Source organism: Pan troglodytes, chromosome 5, assembly GCF_028858775.2.
Source record: "Pan troglodytes isolate AG18354 chromosome 5, NHGRI_mPanTro3-v2.0_pri, whole genome shotgun sequence".
In the NCBI taxonomy this organism is placed as follows: Eukaryota; Metazoa; Chordata; class Mammalia; order Primates; family Hominidae; genus Pan; species Pan troglodytes.
Genome location: NC_072403.2, coordinates 148,828,908 through 148,842,813, shown reverse-complemented (window position 1 = coordinate 148,842,813; position 13,906 = coordinate 148,828,908). Strand labels below are relative to the sequence as shown.

The window sequence follows — 13,906 nt, the reverse complement described above, 5'->3', positions numbered from 1 at the left end:
TTTCTTTCCTTTCCTTTTTCTTCCACACAATCGACTAGCTTGCAACTCATTCTCTATTTTTCATATACTGCCATAGACATGCCCTTTGTGTACAGCAAAGAGGAGCCAAGTAATACTCATCTGATATAGTTTGGCTGTGTCCCCATTCAAATCTCAACTCCAATTATATCTCCCAGAATTCCCATGTGTTGTGGGAGGGACCCGGGGGAGGTAATTGAATTATGGGGGCTGGTCTTTTCCGTGCTATTCTCGTGATAGTGAATAAGTCTCTTGAGATCTGATGGGTTTATCAGGGGTTTCCACTTTTGCTTCCTCCTCATTTTTCTCTTGCTACCACCATGTAAGAAGTGCCTTTGCCTCCTGCCATGATTCTGAGGCCTCCCCAGCCATGTGGAACTGTAAGTCCAATTAAACCTCTTTTTGGGTATGTCTTTATCAGCAGCATAAAAACAGACAAATATACCATCCCTGAAAGGGACACACAGGAGCCCAGAAGTTCCCCCCTGAGGAGTCAGCACCAGACTGATACCTCTGAGTTCTCATCCTTACAAAAAATAAGTTCCAGTCTAGAAATGTCATCTTCTCCTCCCCCTTCTTCATGGCCATGATGCTTAAGCAAGTCCTTTTTACTTCCTTCTTTTTTCGTTAATGAAGTTTTTGGGTTGCCAGAAAAGGAAATACTGTACAAATGAGACTCAAAAGCTAACTTATTTCTGTAAATCTCTTTCTGACTCCTAGATATGTTCCCAGTACCTAAAACAGTACTGATCATATAGTAGTGACTCAATGAAATATTTGCTGATAGAGTATTTGAATAAAGGAATCTTTTAATTTATATTAATTAGTCCTCAAAAATAGACCCACACAATAGTTAACTGATCTCTGACAAAGGCCCAAGGCAATTCAGTGGAGAAAGGGTTGAGCATTCACCAAATGGTGCTGGAACAATTGGATAGATAATGCCAAAAAAAAAAAAAAAAAAAAATCTAGACAAAGACCTACCTTTCACAAAAATTAACTCAAAATAGATCACAGACTAAATGTGAAGTTCAAAACTATAAAACTTCCAAAAGAAAAACATATAGCAGAAAATCTAAATGATCTTGGGTTGGCAATGAGTTGTTAGTTACAACACCAAATACGTAATCCATAACAGGGTTCTGGCCAAAGGAAGAGCAAGTGCTCAGTCTCTGAGATGCACATGCACTTGTACTTTGAAGAGAAGGTCAGAAAGCAGGCAGCTGATCATAGAGAGGCAGGAGGAGCCTGGGAAAAGATCTGGGCAGGAGGCAGACAGAGGCCAGATCACAGAAGCCTGATGGTTCCTGTAAGGAGTTTGAGTCACACTTTAATGGCAATGGGGAGCCACTAGAGAGTTTTAAGCAGGAAACTGATATGACTTGATACAGTTAATAAATGTCTATTCAATCTAAATCTGAATGACCCTTTGATGGTGGCTCAGTGGGCACCTTCAAATTTTGAAGAGAGAATATGGAAGAAGAAAATGAGTTCTTTTGTTTGGGAGGTGGGGTTGGTTTTGTTTTTTATTTTTATTTGTTTTTGTTTTGCTGGGAGTTTGGAATAAAGCATTGAGTCTGGGGAATACTAACTTTAAGATACTTGCACTATTATCATGGGAAGATGCCAAGGAATATATGGGAATACACATCAAAAAATTGGGGAAAAGGATAGAGCTTAAGGATGAATCACTCTCATAAATAGAATCAGAGGACAAACTAGCTAAGGGAGAGCATAGACTACAAAGAAGGGAAGTCAAGAATAGAATTATGCCTAGATTTGTGGGCATTTAAAGAGAAGGCAGAGGAAGGATGTTGAAAGATAAGGGGAAATGTGGAAATCATAAAGGCCACTTTGGCCAAGCTCCATATAGTCTCTAGTAAAGGAATAGAAAACCCAAAGTGAGAAATTTTCAGAGAGATTGTAACTAGAATGAAGACTCGAGTCAGAGGAACTAATATGAAGAACCCAGTAGAGGCAATACTATCTTCTGTATCAGCAAAATCAGCTCCCATTGAAGGCAGCAGGTTGAAGCCATAAGTAAAAGCTCTGGTCAAAATGAAATTGGGTCCCAGAAAATTTATCTTATAAAAATAATTGGGCAAATGCACAAGAATATAAGATGTTCATTGCTGTATTTCCAATAGCAAAAATTTTTCAGTAATTTGCATCTCCAACAATAATTAATTGAATTAATTTTATTACATCTGTATGGGCAAAATTAAGTAGCCATTAGAATAAAGGAGAGTATTCATGCTTTATTTAGCAGAAAAATGTTTTTAAAATGGAATGTATCATATTTTTATAAATATGTATACATTTTTATATATTCATATTTATAAATATGTACATATAAGTGCATAGTTTTTATTTCTGCTTACCTGTTTTCGGTTTTCATCATGGATATATATTACTTGTGACATTTTAAAAGTATTTTTAAAAGAAAAATGTGGAAATTCTATTATGAGCACATTTACTCTGTTACTGGCACCACCCTCAGGATCAGAGAGGCCTCTAGGCTATTGTATTTTAAAGACCAAAGCCTCAAAGAGAAAGTAATTAGGATGGAATGGTGAGAATTCAATGAACAATATCTTTCCAACAGTGTTATTAAGGACAGGCACAGCATATAAGTTCAGATGGAAACATTCAAAATGCATTTGAACCGAGGAAGTAAAACCAGTTGAGTACAGCTGAAGATGAATAATCCCATGAGATATCTATCTAGCTGAAATTAAGGAACAATAAGACTAGTGTCGGTAAGGAAAGCTCTTCAACCCAGTCACAGAAAAGGGAGCTCATACAACCTGTGGACCATTATGATTTAATTTTAATTGTTTAAAAGAACCAGAGGAAACTCGGTAGTTGCAAGTGGTGTGTGAATTTTTAAAATATTTTAATACTGTTAGATAGAAAACAGATGCTCACTTATGGAAGCCGTTTTTGTTTGTATAGAATCCGAAATACAAATGTGCAATCGTATAAACAAATGTCTCAACCTTCAAGTCTGCCTTTTAAATACTATTTGAGGCCCATGGTATGTAGAATAAAAATTATTAAAGTTTCAAAGTTTACAAGGATTTTATAAAGACCCTACATATCTGATGGGAGAGGGAGCTAGTAAACAAATATTTCTGTGTCATATCTCTATTTTCAGGGGAAGAATGGAAGGCAACGCCTCCGAATTAAATTTTGGGACCCCCAGTAAAATTTCAGGAAAGCCCAGAATTGATCTGAGAATGCACAAACTCGGCATGTCTTTGACAGAGAAGGCTCTGGGATTTCAGCGCGTTCATTGCCCTCCACTAAGGAGGTGCTCAGCAAAGGGGCTTCCCTCTGCTCTGCTCTCGGGTTCGGAATCCGGAGCGAGTTTCCAGTGAGCGGCGCCCGCTGAGCGAGTGGGAAAGCATCGCGCGTGCCTTTCCCCGCGCGCGTCTGCGGATCAGCGCAGGCGAGGTGGGTGGGTAAGTGCAGGGGAGCGGGGCGGAGGGCGGCAACGCACAGCAGTCAAGTCTTCCTTGAAATGCTGCAGGCAAAGCCAGACATTTACAGCTAAAAATGGCTCGATCTGATTCCACAGTCTTGCCAGGAAAGTCTGTCATTTCTTCGTGACCCTCCGCTGAGGGCTAGGACCCGTTCCTAACAGGGAGCCTTACATTGGCAGCGCCCCCGCGTGCGTTCAGAAACGTAGTAGGGTTACTCGCTGCGCCTGGTGCAGCCCCCTACACGTCCTCAGCCTGCCAGGCTGCGGGCCACATCTTTCCCGGGGTGGCTTTGGACTGGCTGCGTCCCTTCATAGTCACCATGGCCCCTGGTTGGAGGCAGCAAGTCCAGGGAGAGGTGATGAGAAGCCCATCCCTCCAGACGGGCTCCTCCCACATCCGGGAGTGTTGGCCCCCATACCAGATAAATGCTTCCAGAGTGACCTCCCCATAAAGAGGTGGCTGAAATGGAAACAGCTTACCTCAGGTTCAGGCTTGCAGAAAATCACAGCTGCTTCAGGAAAATTCAAAAGAATTTTCACACACAACCATGTCTCCTCCAGCCAAGGGACATAAATCTCCACCCAGAAGACCCACTGCCCAGTTTAGTTTTAGTTCTAGCACCCATCCCCTGCAGCACCGTGTTCATCTTAATCAGAGATTTTGTAATGAGAACATCTGCTATTCAAGCTCACAAATTTGGCAATCTGATATAATAACGTATCTTTCATATGCAAGAAGGACCATTGTTGGGAGTGTTTTTGGAAGTTGGTTTTCCTTGTGCAATTTCATTATTTTGTTTTTCTCCCCCACTTCACAGCCAACGGAGATTTTAAAGCTGAGAAAAATTCAAGACATATAAACCATGACTCACAGCTATTTGTGAAAGATAAAATGCTTCTATTTCTCAGGCTTTAACTTTGAAAATTAAATATTCAAATAAAAAAATAACATTACTCCAATAGATGTCGGTGATAAAAATCATGAAAACAGTTTGTGAAAAGCTTCATAACACATCCAGATGGTTCTTTCCCCCTGTCCAATTCTGACCTAGTTCTGAGATTTTCTTTTTAAGTGCATCTTGACTTAACTGTTTACAAGTTGCCTCTTCAGCTTCTTTCCAGCAGAAGCCCCTGAGGAACCTTCTAGGGGTCTAAAAGGTTTCAGGGGACATTTTACTCCCCAAGGTCAGCCGAATGAGTCCTCCTTTTCTTTAGGGTATGACAGTCCTTTTCCAGACCTGTCAGTATGCAGAGTGCCTGTGGGGACAGAGGGCTGCTCCGGTGCCCTAAGGTGCCACCACTTGCCTCTCTCCACACCCCAGAGCCAGTCAGGAAGCTAATTGGTGTCTGCTACTCTCGAAGCAGCTGAAAACCTGAAGAGATGGAAAGGTTGCTTGTCAGGGTCTTAAGATCTGATTCAATAAGACAACAACGTAGAATTTTCAGTTCTCCTAAGAAAAATTCTTTTTGAAAGAGAAATATGTCTAGAGCCAACCGTTATCTGCTCAAGGACTAAAGATTATTCTATAAATTTCCACAGTTTTATCTTACACCCTAAAGGGAGATGACTAGAAAAGGTCAAGATTATCTAAATTGGTTTCTATAAATCCAATAAAGACGTTGTTACTAAGCATCTACTGTATTGGGGCACTGGGGACGTAAGGATAAATGTTGGGTGCCCTGCCCTCAAGGAACTTACAAAACCTCCTCCATATACCAGTCATTTAAGACGAGGTGTTTTCTTCGCCAGCAGAGAAAGTCGCTACTAAATGGATTTCGTACTTCTCTGACCTTTTGTCAGTGATTCCCAAGTCTTCATTTAAAATGTCAGCTGTAATGAGGTGATGCCCTCTGGAGAGACTGGAGCCTCTAACTCTTTCTTTACAACAGCCAGAAATCTGAGTGACATCCTGGACTCTTTTTTCTCCCTCGCCCTTCACCTCAATCCATCATTCTGCCGTACAAATTCTACCTGCAACATCTTTCAAGTCTTACACATTTCTGCATCCCCACTACCCCGATCTTAATTTGGGGTTTCAGATGTCTTACCTGAAATACTTGAAATGCATTTTAGCTTATCTTCTGATTTAAGCCGAATCAGGCACTTAATCATTCTCCACATTATATTGTAATTGCCTTTTTATTTGTCACCCTTTCTGCTAGATTAGAAGCCCCTTAGGGCAGACACTGAGTCCTTAATCTCTGTATCCTGTGCACCTAGCACAGTCATAGGCTAATAGCTGGCATTCAGCCCACGCTAATTAAATGTATGTAAGAAAGGTACATGGACGCACGTATGCATTGAATATCTCCAAACTGGTTTGACAGTTCCTCCTTTCCTGTTTCCTCCCTGATGTCAATAATCACTCTCTATATTTTAGCAGCACCCTGCTACCCCAGTAAATTGTTGGTTTTAACATGTTGTGGGTGGCAAACTGGATCATCAAAGTGATTTAGACAGTGAATAGTAAGGGTGAATAGGCTCTGACTGAGTCCCTCTTCTACAACTAAAACAAATGAGCTTCAGTGAATTGATTTTGTGAAAACTGTTTCGGTGCCTCAGGGAACTTAGTTCCGTTGCTGTATTCCAGATTGCAGGAGTTGTCCTTAAGTCCGACTTCTAGGTAACTAAGGTGTTACTATATAAAATATTTTACTATTCAATGATTTTAATTTCTACTTTTATTTCAACAGGAATCTTTCAAATTTGCTTCCAAAAATGTATAGCAAGGATCTTGCTTTCACTGCTTTTTAATGATAAATATTTCTTACCAAAAATGTGTTCTTAAAATTTGTCTTGGTAGAAAATATATTTCTATTTTTATTTATATCTTTGTTGCTTAATTTTTGTTTGTTTTTTGTTTGTTTTTGTTTTTGCTTTTGTTTTTGAGACATAATCTTGCCGGAGTGCAGTGGCGCGATCTCAGCTCCCTGCAACCTCCACCTCCCAGGTTCAAGCGATTCTCATGCCTCAGCCTCCGTAATAGCTGGGATTACAGGTGCGTGCTACCACACCTGGCACTAATTCTTTTGCATTTTTAGAAGAGATGGGGTTTCACCATGTTGGCCAGACTGGTCTCGAACTCCTGATCTCAGGTGATCTGCCTGCCTCAGCCTCCCAAAGTGCTGCTGTTTAACTTTTTTGAAGCATGGTTTAATATTAAGTGAGACAGGATGTCAAAAATCCATGCTCAAATGAGTTTAGAGTACCCTTAACTAAAAACCTATGAGCATTTGCATTATGCTGTTGAAAATCTCCCCCAATCCTGTTCTTAATGGGTTGTCAATGGAAAGCTGGGCAAGACAGCCCTAAGATACTTCTGAGGACAGGGCATTGGTTTCTGCTTTTTAAGCTGTGATTCGTTATATTTATTTTTTGGAGTGAAGCTGCTAAACACCTTGTAAAAGGAAGTGGAGCATCAAAGCCAGACAATCCTCCGTGAAAGCATCGTAAGTGCCTCAGTTGGAAGTACAAGTCCAGTCCATGCCATCTCCTCTGAAACTGCCTTCCACCTGAGCCCCAGCAAAGTGTGGGCCTGGACAGCCAGGTGTCCTCAGCCCATTGGAACAGGGCACCTGACCCAGGACTAGCAAATGCATGGGCTGGGCTAAGCCAATTAGATTCTTTCTCTCAGAAATGGAGACAGCATTAGTGGGTGGATGTTGTGTACTTGAGTCAGGGTGGAAGCAGCTGATCTAGAGAGAGAGGAAGCAGAGAGAAGCAGGGAGACAAACGCTCTGAGGCCATAGGGGAGGCACAGAGTGTGACCTGAATTCAGAGTACAGTCGCCTATGTAATTTGTGGGGCCCAGTGCAAAATGAAAATGTTGAGCCCCTTGTTTAAAAGTAAGAGGAAAATGTCATTAAAGGCACTAAAATATAAAGATTTTTCTTTCATTAAAAATATTTTCTGGGCCGGGCACGGTGGCTCACGCCTGTAATCTCAGCACTTTGGGAGGCCGAGGAGGGTGGATCATGAGGTCAGGAGTTCGAGACCAGCCTGACCAACATGGTGAGACCCCGTCTCTACTAAAAATACAAAAATTAGCTGGGCGTGGTGACGCATGCCTGAAATCCCAGCTACTCAGGAGGCTGAGGCAGGAGAATCACTTGAACCCAGGAGGCAGAGCTTGTGGTGAGTGGAGATCATGCCATTGTACTCCAGCCTGGGCAACAAGAGCAAAACACCATCTCAAAAAAAAAAAAAAAAAAAAATTCTTATTTATAAAATGTAATAGGTGCATACATATTAGTTAGCTTGCATTGTCATAAAATACCGTAGACGGTGGCTTAAACAACAGACGTTTATTTCCTCACAGTTCTGGAGGCTCGAAGTCCAAGAGGAAGGTGCCAGGAGAGTTGGTTTCTGCTGAGGGCTCTCTTCCTGGCTTGTAGACCACCACCTTCTCACCGTGTCTTCACATGGTCTTTCCTGGTGTGCTTGCTGAATGAGCGCTCTCTCTGGTGTCTCTTCCTCTTCTTACTAGGACACCAGTGCTATTGAATTAGGACCTACCATTAAGGCCTCATTTAACCTTAATGATCTCCTTAAAGGCCCTATCTCCAAATACAGTCACATTAAGGGTTAAGGATTCAACATATGAATCTTGGGTGACCACAATTCAGTCCATAACAAGGGGTAATCATGATACATAGGTAACAACGTAGAACTACGAATTGAAGAAAATATTTTTGGTGTCCTAATCTTATATAACATAATAAATAGTGTGCTTATTATTTCTCTTCTGTCTATGAGTTTCTTCTCTTATTTTTGTAACAGTACCACTGCTACCACCACTGCCAATACAGTCATCCCTTGGTATCCAAGGGGAATCAGTTCCAGGGACCCCCTTAGATAATAAAATTCTCAGATGCTTAAGTCTCTTATATAAAATGGCATTGTATTTGCATATACTCTACATATGTCCTCCTGCATACTTTAAATAATCTCTAGATTACTTATAATACCTAATACAATGTAAATGCTATGTAAATAGTTGTCATATTGTATTTTTTACTGTGTATTGTTTGTTATTGTGGGGTTTTTTTTAATTGGTTTTTCTTTTCTGAATATTTTCCATCCTCAGTTGGTTGAATCTGTCAATGCAGAGCCCGAGGATGTCTATACTTTATTAGTATGGTATCTTGATTGATCATGAGGTTTTTCTGGCTCACTTCTGCAAATTTGTTTACTAGGTCATCAAAATTTATACTTTTGGCAACTTCATTTTTAATTGATATAATTGAAAGCCACATGAGTTGCTCTTGGAATATGCAAGATTGCAAATAAATTTGGTAATTTTAATTTTAAGGAGGATCTTTCTGCTGATGTGAATGTTACTGGAGCTGTTAGGAGTATTTTATAGGCTGTGACGACATTAGGATAAATGTCTGATAAATTATATATATTAATACATCGAGAGCTGACAATTATTTTAGAATAATTTTTCTAAAAAGACTTAACTCTTCATACTAACCAGTTTCATGTAAGTCTGAATTTTATTTTAAACGCAAATTGTACAATGGTTTTTTATTTCCTCTTACATTTTCTGTAACTTGTGGAGGTTTTACAAGAAACTGGCTTTATGATTTGTTGAAAATGCAAACACCTGTTTATGCATTCTATCACTGTATCTTCAATTACAAGATAAAATTTAATTTTAAATGTCTTCTTCATCAATAATTGATTCATCCATTGCTTTATATGAAAATACCGGGTTTTTTTCACCAGATGAGATTGTCTTTAAATTTAATTTCTGTTTCTAAGCTTGTGAATATTTGTTTTGCAATGTTGTGGTAGTTTCCAAAACCAGGGATTCTAAATTCTGAAGACTCTTAATAACTCCCCGCAAGGTTTTATTGCAATGTCTATGTGTACATTTTTATTTTTGTAATAGTTTACTGATAAAGTTTGACTGCCTGACAGCCAGCAGTTTCTAGCCAAGAAGTTACAGTTTGTGCAGATGCCCCAAGAATGGGCTCCAGGGATAGACCAGCAAACTGACCTCCCAACAGAAATCCTAGCACTGCCTTCATGTGGAGCTTCTCCTGTCTCCAGGGCTATGGCTGCTGTCTCCGCAGTTGCTGCTTCTGCTGCTGTTATCACCATGATCACTACCACCAATCTGGGCCCAGGTCCCATCCTGGCCTGTGCAGCTGAGCTAACTGCTTGGCATGCACATTGCTCATTGCACGCCGTACCACTAGCCTGAGCCAACAAGGGCGTGTGCTGCCACTTCACATATGCTCCATTGTCCCATCAGATTTAATAACACAAATCCAAAAAACACATATGCTCCATTGTCCCATCAGACTTAATAACACAAGTCCAAAAAACACATATGCTCCATTGTCCCATCAGACTTAATAACACAAGTCCAAAGACAAAATGTGATAGCTCAGTGACAGCATAGCATGAAACCAAACACAGGGCCCTTCCACATGCCCTGTGCAACTGTACAGGTCACTGCCCATAAACCAGCCCTACCTCAATTCCTCATTGGCAAGTTCTGGCACCATCCCTCAGATATCTCAGCTGTCTGTACTTAAATCTTGTCTTAGGAAGCTCCTAAAGCCTACTAGTATATTTTTACCAAAAAAAAAATCCCCTATTGGATAGCCACCACTGTATGCCCAGTCATTGCCCATTCTCTCATCTTCACTAAAAAAAAAAAAAAAAAAAAAAAAGCAAAGAATGAAAAGAATGAAAAGTTATTCTTTTCAAGGGAACCATATGCCACCTTCCCAGAATTCCATACGTCTAAAGGTAATTACGTGATTCAGTTATTGACAATGGGAAAGAAACCAGAAGTCTGCTAGAGATTTCTGGAAAATATCTGCTTTCCTAGTAGACATACAGCCTTTTCTGTTCTGTTCCTCTTCTTCTTCCTGCCAGGAATGCAGATGTGAGGCTGGAGGCAGTAGAGCCATCTCGCAATCATGCAGCAACAAGCAAGGCAGAGCTGGCATGTTGTTGACTGATAACATCGAGAAGCTGCTATATTAATCCTGGACTGCCAATCTCTGAACTTCTTGGTATATTGGGAACATAAACTCTTTTGGTTAGGCACTGCGTCAGATTTCTACTACATGCAGCCAAATGCAATCTAGATTGAGATACCCCTTTACCTAAGTTAGCTTTAGCTGTTCTCATAACTTGCTGTTTGTGCTCCACCCACAGCAGATGAGATCCCTTTTGCCCACAGCACCCTCCCTCAGTGTGATGTCGTCCCCCAACCAGTATTTGCAGGTTTTTTGGGTTTTTTTTAATCACAAAACTGCTCTCAGGCTGCCAAATCTGTTGGCCCTAGAGCCAGAAGTGCTATCTCCTGGGAATTTTTTTTTTTTTTTTTTTTTTTTTTTTTTTTTTTGAGACAGGATCTTGCTGTCATCCAGGCTGGAGGGCAGTGGCACACACTCCTGGGCTCAAGCGATCCTCCTGCTTCAGCCTTCCGAGTGGTTGGGACTATAGGTGAGTGCCACTACTCCCAGCTAATTGTTTTTATTTTTTGTAGAGATGGGGGTGGGCAGGGATCTCACTTTTTGCCCAGGCTGGTCTTGAACTCCTGGACTCAAGCCATCCTCCTGCCTTGATCTCTCAAAGTGCTGGGATTACAGGCATGAGCCACCATGCCCAGCCTGGGATCTATTCTTAACCCTTGCCCTAGTCAGGGTGGTCTTCCTGCAGGATTAAGAGTTAGACTCTGAGACTCTGATATCACACCCTGGCTTGGCCTTCGCTTCCCTGTCCTACCTCCCCACCCTGCTACCAGTTTCTTCTGGAGATATTTCCTGATAGACTACAGTAGTCCTCCCTTACCTGAGGTTTAACTTCCTGCAGTTTCAGTTATTGGCAGTCAACTTAGGTCTGAAAATACTAAATAAAATATCCAGAAATAAAACATTTATAAGTTTTAATTTGCATGCCGTTCTGAGTGGCATGATGAAATCTCAAACCGTCCTGCTGTATCCCATGTGGGACATGAATCCTGCCTTCATCCGGTGTATCCATATCGTAGATGCAAACTGTCCATTAGCCACTTAGACGTCGACTCGGTTATCAGACCAACTCTCCATATCGCGAGGCTTGTGTTCAAGTCATCCTTATTTTTACTTAATAATGGCCCCAAGGTGAAAAGGTAGTAATGTTGGTGTGTTGTTATTTTACTATTAGTTATTGCTGTCAATCTCTTGACTGTGCCTAATTTATAAATTAAACTTTATCTTAGGTACATATGCATAGGGAAAACAAATTATATATAGGGTTCTATCTGCAGTTTTGGGCATCTACTGGGGGGCTTACCTACCCAAGGAAGGTAACCCCCATGGATGAGGGGGGACTACTGTACTTTCACATGAATTTTCATCTCAGGGGCCACCTCTGGAAATTCAACCTAAGACACAAAGATCCCTGAATAGAATAGGTATTAACAGGAATTTAAAAATCATTTAAAACTCAATCCATTTTGATGTTTCTTGTACATTTGAGGCTTCAGTAGGAAAAAAGGTATGAAATCCTCATCACTCTTCATATATCCCAACTGATAGCCTAGGAATTTTTTGACAGTTCAATCATAATTTGATAGTTCAAATAAATATACATTTATTTGTTTAAATATACCACAAATCAGGCTGGGTGCAGTGACTCAGGCCTCTAATCTTACCACTTTAGGAGGCTGAGGCAGGACGATTGCTTGAGACCAGGGGTTCAAGACCAACCTGGGCAACATAGTAAGACCCCTCTCTACAAAAAAAAGAAAACTGTTTTAATTAGCCAGGTATGGTGCCACACACTTGTAGTCTTACCTACTTGGAAGGCTGAGACAGGAAGATCCCTTGAGCTCAGGAGTTCAAGGCTGCAGTTAGCTATGATCACAACGCTGCACTCCAGCCTAGGCAACAGAGTGAAAGATCCTGTCTCTTTAAAATACAGATAGATAGATAGATAGATAGATAGATAGATAGATAGATAGATAACTCAAATATAATTGCCATAAGAAGAGAATGTCACTATTTTTATGCCAACAAGATGAATAAAACACACACACAAAAAATAAAATATGTATCTGTCAAACTTTTTTAGGGCTCTGAGAACAGCTTTAGTGGAAAAAACACCCCGGCATGGGGCTGGCTCCATGGGGACCATACTTTGTCACTCTGAGCCTCCTCATTGCCTCCTAAGACTATAGTTTCCTAATCCTAAAATCCCGGTAATTTTGCTGATCTTTTCTGTTAGTGATTTGAGAAATGCATTTCAGGGCTTTGTTTTGCATGTAAAATAAAGCTGCTTTTTTTTTTTTTTTTAAGAGATGGGTCTTGCTCTGTCACCCAGGCTGGAGTGCAGTGGCAGGATTGCAGCTCACTGGAGCCTCCAAATCCTGGCCTCAAGCGATCCTCCCGCCTCAGGCTCCTGAGTATCTGGGACTACAGGTGTGCACCACCACACTAGGCTATTTATTATTTTTGTTATTATTTTGTAAAGATAGGGTCTCACCATCTTGCTCAGGCTGGTCTTAAACTCCTGGGCTGAAGCGATGCTCCCCCTGTGGCCCCTCAAAGTGCAAAGAAAACTTAACAGCTTTATCCACAGTGTTATTTTCTTTTCTCTCGATGCTGTGAATTATCCCCTTGATGTCAGTGAAGCTGGGGTTGTTTTGAAAGACTTAAATCAATACTTCCATTGAGAAAATTGGACCTTGCTGGCTAAAGATGAAAAGCTGGAACCCTTTCCAACAGCTCACTTCTGTGGGCTGAGATCAGGGGCAGATGGCTCAGTGTCCCTTGAGGTGATTTGATTACCCGTCACGGCCGGACGCCTGGTCTGGGTACGTGAAGAGAAGCACAGACAGGCAGCTGTAGTTACACTGTTTAAAAAAGCAGAGGTACTTTTTCAATTCAATGACAGGAAAGCAAAATGCCCCTTCAGGTTTGAAGGAAAAATAATTTTTTTCAAAATGGAAAATTTCTTCCTGTCTTAAAGGGTCTGTTTCAATAATACATGCCCTTCAGGCTGAATCTTTGTCGTTCTAGAGTTCTATCAAGCTTGGTTAAGAAAATGTCCCAACAAAAACTCCATTAATTCCAAAGACTCGTAGAACTAGAGGGTTGAGGGAGAAACTTCAGGATCATACAATGCTGAGTTTAACTCTTTTGTTTTTCAGTAGGAAGCCAGTGACCTCCTGGCATTTTGGTAGCACATAACCATGCACTTTACCCAGTGGGGTGGATAGGAAGGTGCATGAATGTCCCATGAAGGCTTTTTGGTTGCATAATCAGAAACCTACTTCAACTACTTTAAATAAGGAAGAAAAATCAAGAGGAGGGCATGTGATGGAAAGAATCCTGGGGGCTCTCACAGAATCCAAGGACAAAGTGTGCATCTGAAAATCACTGGAAACTTGAGGA

The 13,906-nt window shown here is 41.0% G+C and overlaps 1 long non-coding RNA gene across 1 annotated transcript; it reads left to right on the top strand.

Moving 5' to 3' along the window:
* The first annotated feature begins 300 nt into the window (after positions 1 to 300).
* LOC104006998 (uncharacterized) lies at positions 301 to 11,411 on the top strand. The gene is made up of 3 exons (XR_681041.5): positions 301 to 398; positions 3,176 to 3,482; positions 10,398 to 11,411. It is a non-coding gene; the product is annotated as an uncharacterized LOC104006998 (long non-coding RNA).
* Positions 11,412 to 13,906: the final 2,495 nt, after the last annotated feature.